The 15,414-nt window shown below is 45.9% G+C and overlaps 1 pseudogene; it reads right to left on the bottom strand.

Moving 5' to 3' along the window:
- Positions 1 to 4,470: 4,470 nt before the first annotated feature.
- On the bottom strand, positions 4,471 to 5,980 carry LOC147702988 (syncytin-2-like; annotated as a pseudogene).
- Between the last annotated feature and the right edge of the window lie 9,434 nt (positions 5,981 to 15,414).

Here is a 15,414-nt window from a genome sequence, read left to right as displayed (position 1 = left end):
GCTCCTTGGATGGTTACTTTTAAAATGTAGAGATTTGTTGCGATCTGTCTCCTTTTTGTATAAAGTAGTAACCAATCCTCCTTCAGCAGGGTACACTACCACATCTAAAAAGGGCATTCTGCATTTCGAGAAATTCAAACTGAATTGGATATCATTTGTCCGATGGTTGAGCCACAGATGGAATTCTTTTAATTGGTCCTCCTGTCCTGTCCAAACAAAGAAGACATCATCTATATACCTGCTCCAATATTCAATATATTTGAGAAAAGGGTTGTTTTTATAGATGACGGTCTCCTCATATGTTGCCATTAATAATACAGCTAACTCCGGGGCAAATGGGCAACCCATTGCTACTCCGCTTGTTTGGTAGTAAAAGTCTCAGTCGAAGTTAAAATAGTTCCGCCTAAGAGCGAAGCTGGCCAGCTTAAGAATGAACTCATTGGGTACTCGGTGGGGTCGTATTCTTGTGTTCAGGTAATATTCAAGGACATGTAGTCCATCTTCTTGAGGTATTTGAGTGTACAAAGACACTACGTCCATTGTTACTAAAAAATGGCTGTGTTCCTCAAATTTCATTCTTAGTTTAATTCTTTGCGCGCAGTAATTAATTTTCTTCATGAATTAGAATTTGCAGTATTGGCTTCTGTTTTGTTGCTTACTGAGGCTTGGCCTTACTGTGGGAAGCCCACACCCAGTGTTGTTTTCTCACTGATTTCGCAGGCGGCCGCCTATGTGGTTGCCCGAGTTGGTAACTTGCTGTTTGTATTTGTGGAAATTGTGTAGTTCAGGTTCAGGTCCTGCTACGGGTTTAGTTGGCCCGGAGAGATTTTGTTTTTCTGTTTGTTTCTTGTTGAATTGTAGGTGTAATTGTTTTGTTATGTCAGACACAGAAACTTTCGCTTACAGCGAAGAACATATTAAAAATGTACTTTCTGCCCCGCCTCTTTTTGCTTCAGCTACACTAAGTGTCACTGCCCAAAATCAGAACGAAACCGATAATCTGGTGAGACTAAAGAAAAAACAAATCCGCACCAATCTACATGGCCATTTCTTATTGCAGCACCTTCGAGCGGGAACTATACCTGCAGGACTTCAAATAAAAAATGTCCCAGTGATCTTTACAGAGGACCCAATTTATAAAAAAGGATATAGCTACATCGAAACGAAGTGCAGTCGGGACTTGATGCTTCTCACAGTCGAAACTGTCTGAGGGTGAGTAGCAGAGGCCCTTTCGAGCCCCTTAGGGTGTGGCCACACTCAACTGTGGTTAGGAGAATCGTTTCAATAACGCACTGGTAAAGAAGAAACAATAACGTGAAATGACGACTTTTCTAGTTGGAGTGGCACGTTTATTATTACACACACACATATATCAATGAGGCATATTGCTAAAGAACACTCTGAGAAAACCTGGCTTCACTATGCCAGAACTATGTAAGATATCAATTGCTTATAAAATGCTACAACGTGAGCAAAAGTGACTATCTACTAAAATATAACTTTCAGTGTGAAATGGAGGCTTCAAGCAGGCATTAAATCCAGTTCAAGAAAATACTTTGACCACACACCACTCTCCTGAGGAGAAACATTATTGCAGGTTTAAGTACTCTAGTAAGAATAAAATATCAGAGGCTAAGATTAAAAATACAGTACTAATGTGAGCGCGTTCCTGCGTTGGCCTATTCATTTAATTGCAGAGCTATGTTTATATATACCTAACTAGGTGACAAAGAAAAGAAACAGATATTGAAATATTCAAAACGTGTAAAAATTTATTTTTTTTCCTCTTTCTTTTTTTTAAATTTCAATTCATATGAGTTCTGTTATAAATCAGAAATCATAAAACATTTATCAATTCATATCAAAAATTTCAAAACAAATACAATCGAATCATAAATATCTACAAAAGAAGAATCTATGTACAACACACAACATTATTTGATAGTGGCCCTTGGTGACACTCATGTCTCAACACACTCACGTGCTAACATTCATACTACACTCAAACTCCAAACTGAAATGGTGAAAGGAACTGGATTGCAAGATGATATTGCTGAAAGAAGGTAGGGCCAAGATGTGACATAAGGCTCCCTTCGCAGGTCTACGCGCGTTTCGGCAGTTTACACCGCCTTCATCAGGACCAATTTCATCATAACTGTGCTGATACCAAGGGACCAATAATATCGCACAACACTACAGTCATCAGAGAGGCGTCTTCAATGCATTTCAGAGGGTAAGACGTCCTATGTCTTCAATAAATAACTTTATTGTAAAGCTTGAGAAACTTGAGAAACTCTATTAAAATTTATTTTGTAGCAAGTTTGCAGCTTCTTCTTAGTAGGTTGTAGTCAAAGGGAGGTATTAGGGCTTCGGCGAACAGATGGCAGATTTTACATCTTAATTTTAATATGCGAGGGTGGTCCTTTCGTGTTTGTTGAGGTTATTCCATGGTCATTACCCTTATGGACACCGCCGTTTGGAGTTATATGTTCACACCGCACGATTCCTCCTCCGGCGGAGGAGGCTTCGTGCGGTGTGAACATATAACTCCAAACGGCGGTGTCCATAAGGGTAATGACCATGGAATAACCTCAACAAACACGAAAGGACCACCCTCGCATATTAAAATTAAGATGTAAAATCTGCCATCTGTTCGCCGAAGCCCTAATACCTCCCTTTGACTACAACCTACTAAGAAGAAGCTGCAAACTTGCTACAAAATAAATTTTAATAGAGTTTCTCAAGTTTCTCAAGCTTTACAATAAAGTTATTTATTGAAGACATAGGACGTCTTACCCTCTGAAATGCATTGAAGACGCCTCTCTGATGACTGTAGTGTTGTGCGATATTATTGGTCCCTTGGTATCAGCACAGTTATGATGAAATTGGTCCTGATGAAGGCGGTGTAAACTGCCGAAACGCGCGTAGACCTGCGAAGGGAGCCTTATGTCACATCTTGGCCCTACCTTCTTTCAGCAATATCATCTTGCAATCCAGTTCCTTTCACCATTTCAGTTTGGAGTTTGAGTGTAGTATGAATGTTAGCACGTGAGTGTGTTGAGACATGAGTGTCACCAAGGGCCACTATCAAATAATGTTGTGTGTTGTACATAGATTCTTCTTTTGTAGATATTTATGATTCGATTGTATTTGTTTTGAAATTTTTGATATGAATTGATAAATGTTTTATGATTTCTGATTTATAACAGAACTCATATGAATTGAAATTTAAAAAAAAGAAAGAGGAAAAAAAATAAATTTTTACACGTTTTGAATATTTCAATATCTGTTTCTTTTCTTTGTCACCTAGTTAGGTATATATAAACATAGCTCTGCAATTAAATGAATAGGCCAACGCAGGAACGCGCTCACATTAGTACTGTTGTTTGTTCCCCTCTGTTCCTGGGCCACAACTTATCTGCTTGAGGGGGTCCCTTACTACATGTTGTTAAGATTAAAAAGACACCATTGAATTTTAGCTGGGTTATACAGAGTACATGTCTATCAGGCCTAGTGCCTTGAAGCACCTATCTAGGGAGTAGAACCCTAGAGGATCTTACACTAAAATGATACCTATAATGCAAGGAATTGGGTATGGATGAAAAAGCACCTGGCTAGCTAAAATTATTAAGAAGATTGAAAAGCTATCTTATTCAGGAAGGCATCACCTGGTAGAGTAGGTTCCGAAAGTCCCAAATCAGATACGGTCGACCGGAGAACCGCCCAAAAAGTCAGCTTGGAAAGTTCTGCCTTCTAATTGTGATGGTGGATCTTTTATACCTAAAATCACAGAAATAACACTGTCCTGGCGTATTTTCTGATGCAGGTGGCTTGACCGCATTGTCCTAGGACAGTGGGGGTGGTCAGGTGTCCTAACGGTTGGTTGGCCATGCTTGACCGCAGAACATAAACAAATACTTCTTGTCCTGTACATATTTCTAAAAATATATGTGAGAGCGGAACTTACGATAGGTACTGCTATTGCGAGAGGTTGCGGCTTTTACTTCGTGCAAGCAATGTTTCAAAATATGGTTTCAGTGAAAAGTCTCGATGTGTCAACCTCCCAAGATGTGTCAATCTACACCAGCTGGGTCTTGTGTACGTGTGAGAGGGCGTTGGTCTTAAGGCTGTGGAAAATTACTGTACTTCACGTCAGGCCACTTTACCACGTTGTTTTTCAATGCACCAGAAATGCAGGTTTAACATCAGTGTGGGCCTAGTGCATTTTGTTACCCTTAGACATGTCTTTTTGGCCTTTGCCTTGGGTCTATAACCCCAGGATTCAGGGAGTTTGTGGGATTTTAGTTTGCTGATCATGCATAGCAAAATTGAGGGTTTTAGGCACATTTTCAGGTTCTCTCTGGTAGGGCATTATGTGACACTTTCGCTATCAAGACAGATAAGAGGTGCTCTTTTTGGTGATCAGATGGTAGAGCGTGATTTTAACCCTTCATCATCTCCCCCGTCTTGTTAATTTATGAACACGCTCCTAACTGAGTATTTCGGTGACCCTTCAGCCAGGGGGGGTATCCAGGGTATGTCATTAACATCACACTTAAAGCTGCCTTGGAACTGCTCTTTTTTCTTTGCTCTAGCTCCATCTGGCCTAGCAATTATGTCGGCATATTCGGCACCTGATTCTTTAAGTAGACGTTCGTATTGGGCTGCTGTAGGGCTGGTGCTCATGGTGTCCCTACCAGGGGGGAGTGGGGGAGCCGTTGGCACGCCATAGTGGGGGCCAGGTGCAGCTATCTGGCTCATCTCTAATTGCACTCCAGTCCCATCCCCGGGGAGTCGATCCATGTCTTCATACTTGGCTATCTGGAAGATCCCTGTGCTAGCATAATTCATCCCTACTGCCTAGGTACTTAATCTTTTAATGCAATGGCTCCCTAACTGAAAGGCGCAACACAGTATTAATAAAATCCCAACAAGGGGTATAATCAATTTCAGAATTGCTGTTAGCCATGAAGGCATCCAGTCAAGAGTGAACCAGTCTGTTGGAATAATGTCCGCAGGGGCACCTCCTTCGTCGGTCATTTCTTTTCCCAAGTTAGTCAACTCCTCAATGGCCCTTGATATGGATCCGTTATCTTCATTGTTTCCCGGTATGAACGTGCAGCAGGATTTTCCGATTTGATGACACAGACCACCATCTTTGGCCGTCAGCATGTCGAGGAAGTAGCGATGTTCCAGAACCATTAGTCTTAGTGGGCGCAGTTCTTCCCTTACTGCATTTAGGCCGTCTCTGGTGCTGTTGATGGCTTTCATGACCTCATAGCGTGTTACTTCCAGAAAAACGGGCATTAGCCTGAGTTTGAAACATTGGGAATGCCCCTCCGAAGAAAAGCTGCGCCTCGTTGAAGAGGCGGAATTCTTCTGGGACCTTACCATGGGCTTCTGCTGCGAAATACTCTGCTGCTCGCCGGTGTCGGTGGAGGAATGTCACGTCACCTGTCATTGGATGTGACAGTATGTGGGAAGCATTTGATGCCGGCACAACCAGATGTACTTCATGTAGAGTGACCAAAGTACACAGTCCGAGCCACTGAGGAGGTAGTTGGAGATAGAGGTGTTCTCCGCAAGCCCAATAGTAGTTCATCAGGGTGGAGGTGCCGAACTGCATATCGAAATTTAAGACAGTTGTGTTGCAGCCTGTGTTACGCTCAACAGAGACGGAGCTATTACCTATGAAACAAAGAGATGGGTTTTTTAGTTTGAATCCTTTTTTATGTTCAGACATTCCTTCCCCACCCCAGGTGTATCTGCTTCCTGCTTCATTCCAAATTTGTTCACAGTTTTCCTCAACATCCCAGTCAATGTCTTCTTCCCATTCTGTTTCACCAGCCCAAGGGGGACCTAAGGAGGCTGCTCTACATACTAGGCCATCCACAGGGATCCATCTGCCCTTTGTGTACACCTGAGCGGATAAGTTCAGTACCGTCCTATTGTGGCATGGACATGTGTGGTAGTGAATCATCGCAAGATGTTACGGGCACTGATACTGTAAATCATCCTTGTTTCAGGATGGCTGGTCCATGAATGTCCATTTTTCTATATCCCCTTTTCCGCATTATTTTTATCGCCTCCGTCAAGGCGGCTACCTCTGTGATAACCTTGTATAAAATGGGTGTATAGTCCCATGTTGTGGTATTCGCAAATACTGTATCTAATTCAACTTTACTGATTTGTGTCTGTCCTTGTATGCGGCAAAGGTATAGATGCAGAAGACACATAGCTGTTGGAGGTGGGACTTCTTTAGGGAAAATTAGTCTGTCTGCTCCCACTGCATGGGGGATGTAGGAGCACACATAGCAGGACTCATTCGTCATTGTTTTCCCTACTGCTGTCATGACCCTGTACCACGAGTTCTCTCCTATCGAGGAGTGGACTGAGTGATCTTTTATTGATTGTTGTAGGTATAGCATGGGCCCTAGGCCTTCTTGGATTTGTACAAGATGTTGGAATGTTTTGGATCTTTTTCCTTTCGGCTTGTGTCTACTCCCTATATGGGTCCCAGGGACGAATGGGGAAGGGATATGGGGTTTTGACTTTGTCAAGTAGGGGGGATAGGGCGTTGACGGGATGCTCGTTCTGTGGCGTTGGTAGCTATATTCCATGAACCATTCCTTTACTCTGGGGTAAAGGGTGAGACTTCAAGGTGCACACTAGTGGGTGTGTTGCTAGCAGTGCTATTTTCTGGGAGTTCAGGACCTAGTGTGCTGTGTGGTGCTTTCTGCTATTTGCGTGTGACCGCTGGTACAGTGGATGGAACAGTGGACAGTGAGGCATCTTGGCTGCTTCTATCATTATAACTTTTCACAGCAAGAAAATAGATACACCAATTAAGAGTTATTAGTGCCACTCCAACAAGGATACAGAACATAAATGTGATAAGAGTACCTAACTTTGCATCTCGGCTGCTGCATTCCTGGAGCAGCACTGGGGTCTCATCTTCTTCATCTTCTTCTTCTTCCTCGACAGTGGATGGGAAACAGCTGTCCTCGTTCAGGCGGACCATCGGCATGTCACTTTCCTCTCTCAGTCCATTGTTTGTTGCTGCGGAGGCGCAGGATCAAGTCGAACGTCCCGCCGGTGGATCCATGCCTTGCGCTCAGCTATCCGGACGGCAGTTGGAGATGAATCAGTCACTGCAAAGGGGCCGTAGAACTTGGGGTCTTTCCACTTCCTGACGTGCCTCCGGACGAAGATCAGCGTTCCAGGATGGATAGGTGGCAGCTCTGGATCGGTGGAGCTCTTCTCCTTACTTTTGGACACCTGGGCAGAAAGGAACTACGTAGCGCGGGTTAGTGTGGACACAAATTCATAAAGCTCAGCTTTAACTATCTCTGACGATGACTCGCAGTCAGTTTTGGGCCTGGTGGAGGGGATAGTTACATTTATGGATCGTCCGGTGACAAGTTGGTGCGGCGTGAGGTGGTGATCCGAGCTTGGGGAGTTTCTCAGTGAGTAGAGGGCAAGGGGAAGGCAGTAGAGCCATTTTTTACCGATGGTGGCGCTGATTTTGCTTATTTTGTTTTTGAGCAGGCCGTTGAGGCGCTCACAAATGCCATTGCTTTGGGGGTGATAGGCAGATGTTAGTTTGTGTCTGATGCCTAGCATTGTGGTCAGGGAGGAAAAGATGGCGTTTGAAAAATGGCTCCCGTTGTCCGTTCTGATGGCCTCGGGAATTCCAAAGCGTGAGATGACGTCACGCAGTAGGAATGTGGCTGCTGCTTTGGCATCGCAGTGGACGCATGGTCCAGCTTTGATCCAGCGCGAAAATGGGCATACCACCACAATGAGATATCGGTAATTTTGGCACCTATCGATCATGTCAACATAGGGAGTTCTTTGAAGGGGCCAGAGGGTTTTGGGATGGTGGAAGCAACTGTTTTGAGCATTGGATTTGGTGAGTACTGTTGGCAGATGAGGCAATTATTGACAAAAAGTTGTATTAATTCGTGGGCATTGGGAATGAACCAATCTGTTTGCAGTGTTGTGGACATGTTATCTCGGGAGACATGTGCGGGAAGGTGGAGTTGGTCCAGTGCCACCTGCAGTAAGGCTTGTGGCATGACAGGTTTTCCAGAAAAGGTCTGCCTGTAAATAAAATCAGCAGGGTCCTGCTGTACTCCCCTCTTCTTCCATAGATCTTTCTCTTGTTGTGGTGCACTTTCTTGTATTTCTCTGAGATGCAGTTGGGCAAAGGAATCGTATTGTTGTGTGTTGTCGATCGGGCAGGAGGCATTTGGGTCAAGAGTGTCATTGCTGGTGTCCGTGTCCTTGTTGATGTCCGTGTGCTGTGGTGAAGCTATACTGTTTTCATGTGTTGTTGTCTGTTGTGCTGGTGCCATAGCTTGGGCAAATAGTATTGGGGCGTTGTACGGATCAGGTTCATTGGAAAGTAAGGGGGGTCTGGCTGCATCTTTGGCTGCCCAGTCTGCCAGAGCGTTACCTCTGGAGACAAAGTCCTGTCCATTAGTGTGTGCTGCACATTTGACCACCGCTACCTCAGTTGGAAGTGTGAGGGCCTCAATCAAGTCTTCCAGTAATTGTTTGTGGCATACAGGTGTCCCATCTGATTTGAGAAAGCCGCGCCGTTTCCAGCGCAGGATGCTCGAGTGTGTCGTTGTTGTGACATGTGCAGAGTCTGAGTACACTGTGATGTGGTCATCAGCCCCGTGGTGCAAAGCGTGCAGTTAGTGCCACCAATTCTGCAGCCTGGGCTGAATAGTGTGGAGGCAATGTAATTTGCTGTACAATGTCTAGGGAATCAGACGAGTCATTCTGTTGGGCCCTGACTACTGCGGCACCTGTGTACCTAATCCCTGTCTCTTGATCAATGGTGGAGGACCCATCAACAAAATATACAGTGCTGTCTGGCAGGGGGTCCTCTTTCGCTGCTCCTGATTCGTCAGGACAGTATCTGGCACAGTCATGGGTGTCGTCATCGGAGGCCGCAATGGGATGGGCAAAGAATGTGGCAGGGTTGACTGTGTGACATTTGACAACTTTTAGAGAGGGCAATGACAGTATGGCTTCGTAACCTGACACTCTCTGGGTGGTCAGTGTTGTCTTGGCTTTCTGAATTATGGCAAAGACAGCATGCTCTGTGTACATGGTCAGTAAAGATCCCATGACAATGGGGGTGCTTTTATCTACAGCAAAGGCTGCAGCAGCAAGAGCTTGCTTGCAGAGGTAATGGCCCTTCATGACTGAATCTAGCATGCCACTGAAGTAGGCAATGCGCTTGTGGCCCATTGGGTATTTCTGAGTAAGGACGGCAGTCATGACCTGACCATTGCAGTGGGTGAACAGGTAGAATTATTTTGTGTAGTCAGGTGTGCCTAACACTGGTGCGTTTGTTATGTCATCTTTGAGCTACTTAAAGGATGCTGTTATTTCAGGTGTCCAGTCTACTTTGTTGCGTTTATCCTTGGCTGTTTTGACTGCCTTCAGCAAGGGGGCAGTGATGGTGGAGAAGTCAAAGACCCATTGACGGACATAATTGATAAGGCTAAGGAATTTTTGCATTTCTTTCACAGTTTGGGGCTCTGGGGTATTTTTTATGGCCTCAACTCTGTCTGGTGTGACTCTTCTCCCTGATGCTGATAGTACCTGGCCTAGGTAGTGTACCTCTGTTTGGCAGTACTGAAGCTTGTTTTTGTCCACTTTATACCCTTGGTGAGCTAGGGTGGAGAGCAGAGAGATGGTGTCTGTTCTGCAATGCTGTTCTGTGGTGCTGCAGAGCAAAATGTCATCAACATATTGCAGCAAGGTGCTGTCACATTGGAAATTCGCTAAATCTTCTTTGACAACTCTGTTGAAGATGCTGGGAGACTCACAGTACCCCCGGGGTAGTCTTCTGTAACTAATTTGCACCCCTTTGTAGCAGAACGCCAATAGGTATTGACTGTCTGGGTGAAGGGGGACGCTGAAAAACGCATTTTTCAGGTCGATCACGGAAAAGTATTGTGCATTCAGGGGAACATTGGTGAGGATGACAGAAGGGTCTGGGACGATGGGAAACTCGGGTACCACTATGTTATTAATCGAACGCAGGTCATGAATCAAACGCCATTGGTTGGTCTTGCCCTTACGAATAGGGAATAGGCAGGTGTTACAGGGAGATACGCATGGGTATATGACCTCCTGATCCAGCAGGGCTTGTATGGTAGGGGCAATGCCTTCCTCTGTTTCCTTAGATAATGGGTACTGTTTAATTCTGGGTAGAATTGCACCTTGTTTCAGTGTTATTTTAAATGGGGTGGCAGAGCGAATGAGGCCTACGTCATTGGGACCGGTGGTCCACAGGTGTGGCGGGACTTGAGCCAAGTCTGCTTCACGTACTGAGTCATATTTTGGTGGGTAGTGGGCGTTCTCTTTTCCACTGTCACCGAGAGGGGTACCTCATACTGATAGACGATCTCTGTTATGGGATGGTGATCAGGATCACCAAAGAGCTGTTCGTCTGAAATGTTTCTCACTTGGTGTCCGGGCTCTATGAAAATTGCACAGACCCAGGAGCACATATGGTCGTCTCCTGCTATAAAGGCCCAGTTTGTAGGTGTAATGTGAAGAGCGTGTATGCCTAAGATCATGTTCCTGTCAGATGTCTGGGAGTTCTGAGACTGTGGGCGGAAGAGGAACTCTTTTGGGAGTTGGACAGTGCGATTGTGTAGTTCTGGTATGTTGGCTACAATGATGTGTACCGCAGCGCAGAATGCTTGCTCATCCACAGGGCGGGCCCTTACTTGATCCTTCAAGGAAGAGTCAACAGTTAGTGCCATCATCCTTGCTAGTGGTGTGCCTGGTATAGAACGAACCATTGTTCCGTTCTCATGGAAGTGAATTGTCATGTTCAGTTTTGCCATGAGGTCTCTACCTAAAAGGTTGACTGAGAATGTGGTGAATAAAGCAGTGGTTGCTCCAGCACCCGGTCTCCTATTTGCAGGGGTACTGGCTTGGTAAATGGGACCCTTGCTATTGCCCCAGAGAATCCCTGTGTGTCCGCTACTTGATCAGAAATAGGCAGATGTCCGCCTGTAATGCAGGAGTACGTGGCGCCTGTGTCAATGAGGAAGCTATATGTTTTGTTATTTATTGTGACCAGGACGGTGGGGTCATCTTCACCGCTCATGATGCATTATAAAACTGGGCACACAAGAGTTGTCTGTGGGCTGTCCTAGCAAGTGTATCCTCCACTTTGGTATTGTTGGATGGTGCCCTGTGTGAAAGGATTGTTGGGAGTAATCACCACTCCTCCTTGGGGTGTAGTGTTTTGGGCTTGGGACACCATTTGGTACGTGGATACCTGCTGTTGTGGCTGCATGGGAGTTTGCATTTGCAGAGGCTGCATGGGGACTTGCACCTGCTGGGGCTGCATACTTTCCTGTGGGGCAGGTTGGGCATAGGCATACAATATCTGGGGCTGTTGTGTATACATCTGTTGATGTTGTTGGAGTTGTGGTGGTGCTTGCTGGATAGGGCCCATGGGTTGTTGGCCTTGCTCTCGAAGCCTAGTACGACATTCCCTTTGCATGTGGCCTTGTTTGTGACAATAAAAGCAGGTGCGTGTCCCTGCCTGCAGTGGGGCCCTTTGCTGTCCCACTCCATTCCCCGTCCCTGCATCCCTGTGCCTCTGTAGGTATTATTCCTGTCATTGCTGTAGTGCTGCTGATCATTCCCGTAAGCAGGCATTGGTGTCATGTATTGTACAGGGGGCTGTTGTTGCACGTATTGTACTGTAGGCTGTGGTTGGGCCTGTACATACTGCACTGATTGTTGTGGTGGTGTCTGCACGTATTGTATGGCTGGCTGTGTTTGCTGTTGTGTCTGTGGCTGCACATATTGCATGGCAGGCTGCTGCATTTGTGGGGCAGACTGGGGATTGGTGGCAAGTGCGTTTTGAGCGGCCCGTGGGAAGGTGGTGACTGCCAACATTTGGCTGACAGGTGCAGCTACCATGAGATTGTCCACGGCATCCTTTTTCTTATTAAGCTTCTGCTGTACTAGTTTTGCAGCTGCATTTTCAATAGCTAGCTGCCTACCTTTTTCCTGTTCTATTTTCTTTTTGCAGAAATGTATGATGTGGTCTTGTATTTCAGGCCACAGTTTTGCTTCCATGGCTACTACCCCATCTAATTTTTCCTGCACGTCTTCTGGCAGTCCTCTCTTCACCATATGGTAAAAGAGCCTGCTGTTCCCTCCAATTGTATTCCAGGAGTCACCTAACTCCTGGTGCCATTTTTCTTTCATTCTAGAAATAAAGTTAATAGGGTCCTCATTTGGTTGCATGGTCAGAGACATGAGACCATGAGACCATGAGACCATGAGACCGCCCTTATTTTATCAAATGGTTCTCCATCGTACGTGGTGTCGTTCATTGTTATTAACCCTCTACTGATACTTGTGAAAATTTCTTCTGCTTCACCTCCCATGAGGGAGATAAGCAAACTGTTCATGTCCCCAACCCCTTGTTTTTGTCCCTGTAGTATTTTTTTCTAGGGCCACTATCCATTTGCTGGCACCCTCCGTGAGGGGCGAAAGGTTCTTTTTAACGGCTTCCTTCTCTGTATAAGACCAGCAGTTATATATAGGAGGGTCCTTTGCTGTTTTGTATAATAGCGGCATCTGGCGGGTAATTCCTACACCTTGATGCTTCGGTCTTGTGGTGTCATATCGTATGGCGTATTTCTGCCAAATTTTGAGAATGGCTCGCATATAATCATAATCCCAATCCTCATCCCCTACACCCTCCAGGATGCATTCTACTGCTGTGGCCATATGCTGAGGTTCGAAAGACCCTTCCCTTGGCCAGGGGATCATCTGCTGGGCCAGGGATTCTGTCCATCCGGCCAGATCGTCTGAGAAGGGGTTGACAGCATAATCTGAATTCTCGCCTATGGTCACTATTTTGTTGTGAGTTAGGTCGTTATCCCGCACGGCACATGGCCTGCTGAGGAACATTCAAAAGACGTGGGACTGTGTCCAGTCCCCAGAAAAGCACAGCGTGATGCCATTTTTGGCTATCTATTTTCAATCTTAATTAGTCCAACTTTTATCCAACTTTTATCCAAGTAATCCGTGAGCCTTTTATAATCAATCCTCCAAATTTTAGAAAAACGGGACCACGCACATTCTATACACGTAATTTTCAAGTTTCTACTGCTCATATGGAGTCACTCTGGACATTTACCAAGAACATGATAAGACGTGAATTTGGTTCCAAGCAGTATTTATTCATCCTAGGTTCGTTGAAATTAGCAGAGAAGCAATGGGCTTGTAATGAAGCAAGAGCAGTGACCCCCGAAGAAGGGCGCGAAGCCCAAAATGTATTGGGTTATATGATTTGGATGAATAAATACTGCTTGGAACCAAATTCACTTCTTATCATGTTCTTGGTAAATGTCCAGAGTGACTCCATATGAACAGTAGAAACTTGAAAATTACGTGTATAGAATGTGCGTGGTCCCGTTTTTCTAAAAGTTGGAGGATTGATTATAAAAGGCTCACGGATTACTTGGATAAAAGTTGGATAAAAGTTGGACTAATTAAGATTGAAAATAGATAGCCAAAAATGGCATCACGCTGTGCTTTTCTGGGGACTGGACACAGTCCCACGTCTTTTGAATGTTAGTACCTTAGTGCGTTTGGGCACTGCACTACAGAAAATTACACGCATGCAAGAATAAATATGGATTAAACATGGTTTAAGAAAATGGATAAAGGACAGGTGTGCATCCTGCTCTCATGAAAAAACTGCTGAGGAACATGCCATTGCCTGCCCTAGCTCGAGTGTTTCGCATGGAGGCGGTGCCAGTGACCTTGTAATTGATGTGAGTGTCGGTGCCAGGGGCATCGTATACGATGTCCTCTGGTCGTCCGTGCGTTCCTAATACTGAGTCTTTCTACCTCTGTTGTCCTTTTCTTCTTTTTCCTCCCTGTGTCCCCTGTGTTTGGGAATTCCTGAATATCGTAGAATGGGTTTGTTGATTTTGTCAAATTTGTGGCGTGTGGCTGCCTGGAGGAATGTACCATGTCTGTGGCGGATGGTGGGGCGAATGGATCTGGTACAAGCACAGGATGCCGTGGTGGTATGTCAGGGGGTGTGGGGTGGACCTGTGTTGGCCCAGCAGTTGTGCGTGTGTGGTCTGGCGCAGTTGTCTGGAGGCACGGGGAGGGGGACCCATGGTACTGTACTTCTGGTAGTCCATCATAGTCTCTTATGTCCCGAGAGGGACCTGCTGTTGGCAAGGGTGTGGCTGGGAAGTGGGCTGTCTGCCGCTGACTATGGCCTTGTTCCCCAGTCCCTTCAATATTTTCAAAGGGGTCTGCTTGTGCAGTGAGTTGCCGTGAGGTGTTCTTTGTTTGCTAAGTATGTGGTGTGCTAGGGTGGGTAATCCTGAGAGTCTCAGATAATCTGTCGCTGATTTTCTCTAACTTTAATGAGGCACGTCGGACTACCTGAGATATGTGGTCGTGCTCGTAGTCGTGTGGCATTTCTCTGACGAACATGTCAGCTCGGGCCTCCCCATTGGGACTACACTCAGGGCTTTTATTGAGTTCTGTGGCCGGTCTCCATGCGTCATAATGGACCAAATATGGTGCCGGCGGGCCCTGTAGCTCCCTTTCCTTACTCTGTTGGTGAACAGAGGAGAATGTGATCAGTGGTTCGCCTGTGTTTGTGCCGCAAAATGGTATGTGGTCTCGGGGGGTGGCCTCCTGCTCCTGGAGTTGTGGAGCATTGGCGTCACGGAGGCTGTTGAGGTCAGGGTAGTGCGGGAGTGCATGGCGAAGTGAGTGGTGAGATGACGTGTGTGAGTTATTTGATGGTGCTAGGGACACGTTGTCTGCATTTTCCTCGTCCTCCTCAACAGGTAGGACTGCGATGGAAGTGGGGTTCAGTTGTAGCAAAAACTGCGCATTTATTTGTCCTGGCAACCCTGGCACCGTGGTGTGCAGTGTCGGACTACCACTGGCGACAGGAGCTGAAGGTAGGGGACTGACTGGGGCTGGCATTGTGACGGGTATAGGAGGTGCAGGTAGGGGACTGACTGTGGCTGGCATTGTGTCCGGTAAGGTGGCTGGCACTGTGTCGGGTATCAGTGGGCCACTGCTGGTGCCGGGTGGTGCCGATGGGGCAGTACCTTCAATGACAGGTTGAGGGTGTTCGGATGTGGCAAAGAGGTCACTTGGGAGTTGTCCGTATCCGACAGTTGGTAAGGTATTGGTTGTACACTGTAGGTCTAGTTCTTTATTTTCAGCGGATGCTATTGCGGGGTACTTGCCAGAGGCCTGGTATTTATTTATTCATTTATTTATTTACTGACATTTATGGAGCACGAACGAATACCCGTGGGTGTCTCGGCGCTAGACTGCAGTAATGTCTCTCCTCAGAGGTGAAATTCA

This window comes from Lissotriton vulgaris, chromosome 7 (genome assembly GCF_964263255.1).
Source record: "Lissotriton vulgaris chromosome 7, aLisVul1.2, whole genome shotgun sequence".
NCBI classification, from domain to species: domain Eukaryota; kingdom Metazoa; phylum Chordata; class Amphibia; order Caudata; family Salamandridae; genus Lissotriton; species Lissotriton vulgaris.
The sequence above is the reverse complement of the archived record's forward strand: the minus strand, read 5'-3'. Positions and strand labels throughout refer to the sequence as shown.